This window comes from Oncorhynchus gorbuscha, linkage group LG09, assembly GCF_021184085.1.
Source record: "Oncorhynchus gorbuscha isolate QuinsamMale2020 ecotype Even-year linkage group LG09, OgorEven_v1.0, whole genome shotgun sequence".
NCBI lineage: Eukaryota > Metazoa > Chordata > Actinopteri > Salmoniformes > Salmonidae > Oncorhynchus > Oncorhynchus gorbuscha.
In genome coordinates this window covers 98,120,087-98,127,718 of record NC_060181.1, presented here as the reverse complement: position 1 = coordinate 98,127,718, position 7,632 = coordinate 98,120,087, and positions in this window count along the sequence as shown.

Below are 7,632 nucleotides of genomic sequence, written 5' to 3'. Positions count from 1 at the left end.
CGCCGTGGAGAACGTTCTGCTGCCTGCAACATCCTCCAGCACGACCGGTTTGGCGGTGGGTCAGTCATGGTGTGGGGTGGCATTTCTTTCATTCTTTAATTTCCTCCATGTGCTCGCCAGAGGTAGCCTGACTGCCATTAGGTACCGAGATGAGATCCTCAGACCCCTTGTGAGACCATATGCTGGTGCGGTTGGCCCTGGGTTCCTCCTAATGCAAGACAATGCTAGACCTCATGTGGCTGGAGTGTGTCAGCAGTTCCTGCAAGAAGAAGGCAATTGATGCTATGGACTGGCCCACCCGTTCCCCAGCCCTGAATCCAATTGAGCACATCTTGGACATCATGCTCGCTCCATCTACCAACAGACTGTCCAGGAGTTGGCGGATGCTTTAGTCCAGATCTGGGAGGAGAGCCCTCAGGAGACCATCCGCCACCTCATCAGGAGCATGCCCAGGCGTTGTAGGGAGGTCATTCAGGCACGTGGAGGCCACACACACTACTGAGCCTCATTTTGACTTGTTTTAAGGACATTACATGAAAGTTGGATCAGCCTGTAGTGTGGTTTTCCACTTTGATTTTGAGTGTGACTCCAAATCCAGACCTCCATGGGTTGATAAATTTGATTTGCATTGATAATTTTTGTGTGATTTTGTTGTCAGCACATTCAACTATGTAAATAAGTATTTAATAAGAATATTTCATTCATTCAGATCTAGGATGTGTTATTTTAGTGTTCCCTTTATTTTTTTGAGCAGTGTGTATATATATATATATATATATATATATATATATATATATATATATATATATATATGGAGTGTGTGTCAAATACTTGCTCTCCCCACTGTATATACTGTACTCTACCATCTACTATGTAAATATATATTATGGCACTGTATATACTGTACTCTATACCATCTACTATGTAAATATATATTATGGCACTGTATATACTGTACTCTATACCATCTACTATGTAAATATATATTATGGCACTGTATATACTGTACTCTATACCATCTACTATGTAAATATATATTATGGCACTGTATATACTGTACTCTATACCATCTACTATGTAAATATATATTATGGCACTGTATATACTGTACTCTATACCATCTACTATGTATATATATTATGGCACTGTATATACTGTACTCTATACCATCTACTATGTAAATATATATTATGGCACTGTATATACTGTACTCTATACCATCTACTATGTAAATATATATTATGGCTCTTTAAATAATGCTCCTCCTCTTTTCACCATGTAAATATCTGTCTTCTTTGCGATGGTGATCCAGTCATTGAATCAGTGGAGTGGGTGAGAATGGGTGATCCAGTCATTGAATCAGTGGTCAGTACATTGGTGTGGGTGAGAATGGGTGATCCAGTCATTGAATCAGTGGTCAGTACATTGGTGTGGGTGAGAATGGGTGACCCAGTCTGGGAATCAGTGGTCAGTACATTGGTGTGGGTGAGAATGGGTGATCCAGTCATTGAATCAGTGGTCAGTACATTGGTGTGGGTGAGAATGGGTGATCCAGTCATTGAATCAGTGGTCAGTACATTGGTGTGGGTGAGAATGGGTGATCCAGTCATTGAATCAGTGGTCAGTACATTGGTGTGGGTGAGAATGGGTGATCCAGTCATTGAATCAGTGGTCAGTACATTGGTGTGGGTGAGAATGGGTGATCCAGTCATTGAATCAGTGGTCAGTACATAGGTGTGGGTGAGAATGGAATGGAATAAAGTAGAAACAAATAACTGTAATGTTTAGTAGATGGGTGAGTGGCAAGGAGTCTGCCAGGACAGGAGTCTGACAGGAGTCTCCTGACTGACCCTACCCCCTGGTCTTCTGATACAGACAGGAGTCTCCTGACTGACCCTACCCCCTGGTCTTCTGATACAGACAGGAGTCTCCTGACTGACCCTACCCCCTGGTCTTCTGATACAGACAGGAGTCTCCTGACTGACCCTACCCCCTGGTCTTCTGATACAGACAGGAGTCTCCTGACTGACCCTACACCCTGGTCTTCTGATACAGACAGGAGTCTCCTGGCTTACCCTACCCCCTGCTCTTCTGATACAGACAGGAGTCTCCTGACTGACCCTACCCCCTGGTCTTCTGATACAGACAGGAGTCTCCTGACTGACCCTACCCCCTGGTCTTCTGATACAGACAGGAGTCTCCTGGCTGACCCTACCCTACCCCTGGTCTTCTGATACAGACAGGAGTCCCCTGACCCTGCCCCCTGGTCTTCTGATACAGACAGGAGTCTCCTGACTGACCCTACCCCCTGGTCTTCTGATACAGACAGGAGTCTCCTGACTGACCCTACCCCCTGGTCTTCTAATACAGACAGGAGTCTCCTGACTGACCCTACCCCCTAGTCTTCTAATACAGACAGGAGTCCCCTGGCTGACCCTACCCTACCCCCTGTCCTTCTAATACAGACAGGAGTCTCCTGACTGACCCTACCCCCTGGTCTTCTAATACAGACAGGAGTCTCCTGACTGACCCTTCCCCCTGGTCTTCTGATCCAGACAGGAGTCTCCTGACTGACCCTACCCTACCCCCTGGTCTTCTGATACAGACAGGAGTCTCCTGACTGACCCTACCCCCTGGTCTTCTGATACAGACAGGAGTCCCCTGACTGACCCTACCCCCTGGTCTTCTAATACAGACAGGAGTCCCCTGACTGACCCTTCCCCCTGGTCTTCTGATCCAGACAGGAGTCTCCTGGCTGACCCTACCCCCTGGTCTTCTGATACAGACAGGAGTCTCCTGACTGACCCTACCCTACCCCTGGTCTTCTGATACAGACAGGAGTCTCCTGACTGACCCTACCCCCTGGTCTTCTGATACAGACAGGAGTCCCCTGACTGACCCTACCCCTGGTCTTCTAATACAGACAGGAGTCCCCTGACTGACCCTACCCCCTGGTCTTCTAATACAGACAGGAGTCCCCTGACTGACCCTGACCCCCTGGTCTACCCTACCCCCTGGTCTTCTAATACAGACAGGAGTCCCCTGACCCTACCCCTGGTCTTCTGATCCAGACAGGAGTCTCCTGGCTGACCCTACCCCTGGTCTTCTGATACAGACAGGAGTCTCCTGACTGACCCTACCCCCTGGTCTTCTGATACAGACAGGAGTCCCCTGACTGACCCTACCCCCTGGTCTTCTAATACAGACAGGAGTCCCCTGACTGACCCTACCCCCTGGTCTTCTAATACAGACAGGAGTCCCCTGACTGACCCTACCCCCTGGTCTTCTAATACAGACAGGAGTCCCCTGGCTGACCCTGCCCCCTGGTCTTCTAATACAGACAGGAGTCTCCTGGCTGACCCTGCCCCCTGGTCTTCTAATACAGACAGGAGTCCCCTGGCTGACCCTACCCCCTGGTCTTCTGATACAGACAGGAGTCCCCTGACTGACCCTACCCCCTGGTCTTCTGCACAGATACTGTAAATACTTCTCATGGATGCTGAAATTATACTTTATAGGTAAAAAAAATACATTTATCTGACAATTTAATATAACAGAAGGCGTCTGTAATTTAATAAACATGACAAAAACAAATATAGCCATTAATGCATTTCTACAGCTTTCAAAATAAAATGACTGCTGTGGGGGAGAGCCAAGATGGTTAAAACAGCGCCCCCTAGCAGTCATCTAGTGTATATATATATATACACACACATACACATCACTGGTTGAGTCTCATAACAGCGGACCCTGGCAGTCATCTAGTGTATATATATATATATATATATATATATATATATATATATAGGTTTTCACACACTGTTTCTGGTATTTTGGCCCATTCATCCATGCAGATCTCCTCTCGAGCAGTGATGTTTTGGGGCTGTTGCTGGGCAACATGGACTTTCAACTCCCACCAAAGATTTTCTATGGGGTTGAGATCTGGAGACTGGCTAGGCCACTCCAGGACCTTGAAATGCTTCTTACGAAGCCATGGATCAGTCGTCCTGGTCCCTATGCAGAAAAACAGCCCCAAAGCATGATGTTTCCACCCCCATGCTTCACAGTAGGTATGGTGTTCTTTGGATGCATCTCAGCATTCTTTGTCCTCCAAACACAACGAGTTGAGTTTTTACCACAAAGTTCTATTTTGGTTTCATCTGACCATATAACATTCTCCCAATCTTCTTCTGGGTCATCCAAATGCTCTCTAGCAAACTTCAGACGGGCCTGGACATGTACTGGCTTAAGCTGGGGGACACGTCTGGCACTGCAGGATTTGAGTCCCTGGCGACGTAGTGTGTTACTGATGGTATGCTTTGTTACTTTGGTCCCAGCTCTCTACAGGTAATTCACTAGGTCCCCCCGTGTGGTTCTGGGATTTTTGCTCACCGTTCTTGTGATCATTTTGACCCCACGGGGTGAGATCTTTCGTGGAGCCCCAAATCGAGGGAGATTATCAGTGGTCTTGTCTTCCATTTCCTAATAATTGCTCCCACAGTTGATTTCTTCAAACCAAGCTGCTTATCTATTGCAGATTCAGTCTTCCCAGCCTGGTGCAGGTCTACAATTGTGTTTCTGGTGTCCTTTGACAGCTCTTTGGTCTTGACCATGGTGGAGTTTGGAGTATGACTGTTTGAGGTTGTGGACAGGTGTCTTTTATACTGATAACAAGTTCAAACAGGTGCCATTAATACAGGTAACGAGTGGAGGACAGAGGAGCCTCTTAAAGAAGAAGTTACAGGTCTGTGAGAGCCAGAAATCTTGCTTGTTTGTAGGTGACCAAATACTTATTTTCCACCATAATTTGCAAATAAATTCATAAAAAATCCTACAGTGTGATTTTCTGGATTTTTTTCTCATTTTGAAATCGACCGGAAAATGCTACCATTACAACGCCGAACTTTTTTCCAAATTAGCTCCATAATATCGACAGAAACACGGCAAACGTTGTTTAGGGTCCATCCTCAAGGTGTTTTTAACATATATATTCGATAATATATCCGTCGAGGCAATTGGTTTCTCATAAGAAGCGATTGGAAAAATGGCTACCTCAGTATTGTACGCAAGGTTTTCTGCGGGAGACACCATGTGACCACTTGCTATATATGGTCCCTTACGGCTATTCTTCAATGGAAATGCCTAAAAAGACATCACAATGCTGTAGACACCTTGGGGAATACGTGGAAAACGTACGCTCATTCGTAGCTCATTCACAGCCATATAAGGAGTCATTGGCATGAGGCGGTTTTAAAAAATGCGGCACTTCCTGATTGGATTTTTATCTGGGTTTCGCCTGTAACATCAGTTCTGTGGCACTCACAGACAATGTCTTTGCAGTTTTGGAAACGTCAGAGTGTTTTCTATCCAAAGCTGTCAATTATATGCATAGTCGAGCATCTTTTCGTGACAAAATATCTTGTTTAAAACGGGAACGTTTTTCATCCCAAAATTAAAATAGCGCCCCCTAACACTTCATACCAGCACCACTCTGCCCTGTGAGCAGAAAAAAAAAGTTAGTCATTTAGAGGCCACTCATACATTTTCTCCCCAACTTAGCTCGCTAGTTGAGGTTATTTGTGTTGTATAACCTGAGTGATTTAGGCTACACATTGAACATATTTGACAGATGACATCTCCATGATATCTACCCTAGCTAGCTAGTAGTTTAGCCAACGTTACTTATTTACATTTACAAAATCCACTTACCAAAGACAAAGTTATCTGGTCTAAATATTTGTCCAAATAGTCCAGACCGAACTGAATCCATGGTGCCTGGCTCCAGATCCACCAGCTCTGGGGATATATTTTCCTCCTGTTGTTGATACTCAAACTACAATAGAATCAATATCAGATACTCAAACTACAATAGAATCAATATCAGATACTCAAACTACAATAGAATCAATATCAGATACTCAAACTACAATAGAATCAATATCAGATACTCAAACTACAATAGAATCAATATCAGATACTCAAACTACAATAGAATCAATATCAGATACTCAAACTACAATAGAATCAATATCAGATACTCAAACTACAATAGAACCAATATCAGATACTCAAACTACAATAGAATCAATATCAGATACTCAAACTACAATAGAATCAATATCAGATACTCAAACTACAATAGAATCAATATCAGATACTCAAACTACAATATAATCAATATCAGATACTCAAACTACAATAGAACCAATATCAGATACTCAAACTACAATAGAATCAATATCAGATACTCAAACTACAATAGAATCAATATTAGATACTCAAACTACAATATAATCAATATTAGATACTCAAACTACAATAGAATCAATATCAGATACTCAAACTACAATATAATCAATATCAGATACTCAAACTACAATATAATCAATATCAGATATTTAAACTACAATATAATCAATATCAGATACTCAAACTACAATAGAATCAATATCAGATACTCAAACTACAATATAATCAATATCAGATATTTAAACTACAATATAATCAATATCAGATACTTAAACTACAATAGAATCAATATCAGATACTCAAACTACAATAGAATCAATATCAGATACTCAAACTACAATATAATCAATATCAGATACTCAAACTACAATATAATCAATATCAGATTTTAAACTACAATATAATCAATATCAGATACTCAAACTACAATATAATCAATATCAGATACTCAAACTACAATAGAATCAATATCAGATACTCAAACTACAATAGAATCAATATCAGATACTCAAACTACAATAGAATCAATATCAGATACTCAAACTACAATAGAATCAATATCAGATACTCAAACTACAATAGAATCAATATCAGATACTCAAACTACAATAGAATCAATATCAGATACTCAAACTACAATATAATCCATATTAGATACTCAAACTACAATATAATCAATATCAGATACTCAAACTACAATATAATCAATATTAGATACTTAAACTACAACATTTAACATTACATTTAAGTCATTTAGCAGACGCTCTTATCCAGAGCGACTTACAAATTGGTGCATTCACCTTATGACATCCAGTGGAACAGTCACTTTACAATAGTGCATCTAAATCTTAAAGGGGGGGGGTGAGAGGGAATACTTATCCTATCCTAGGTATTCCTTAAAGAGGTGGGGTTTCAGGTGTCTCCGGAAGGTGGTGATTGACTCCGCTGTCCTGGCGTCGTGAGGGAGTTTGTTCCACCATTGGGGGGCCAGAGCAGCGAACAGTTTTGACTGGGCTGAGCGGGAGCTGTACTTCCTCAGTGGTAGGGAGGCGAGCAGGCCAGAGGTGGATGAACGCAGTGCCCTTGTTTGGGTGTAGGGCCTGATCAGAGCCTGGAGGTACTGAGGTGCCGTTCCCCTCACAGCTCCGTAGGCAAGCACCATGGTCTTGTAGCGGATGCGAGCTTCAACTGGAAGCCAGTGGAGAGAACGGAGGAGCGGGGTGACGTGAGAGAACTTGGGAAGGTTGAACACCAGACGGGCTGCGGCATTCTGAATGAGTTGAAAGGGTTTAATGGCACAGGCAGGGAGCCCAGCCAACAGCGAGTTGCAGTAGTCCAGACGGGAGATGACAAGTGCCTGGATTAGGACCTGCGCCGCTTCCT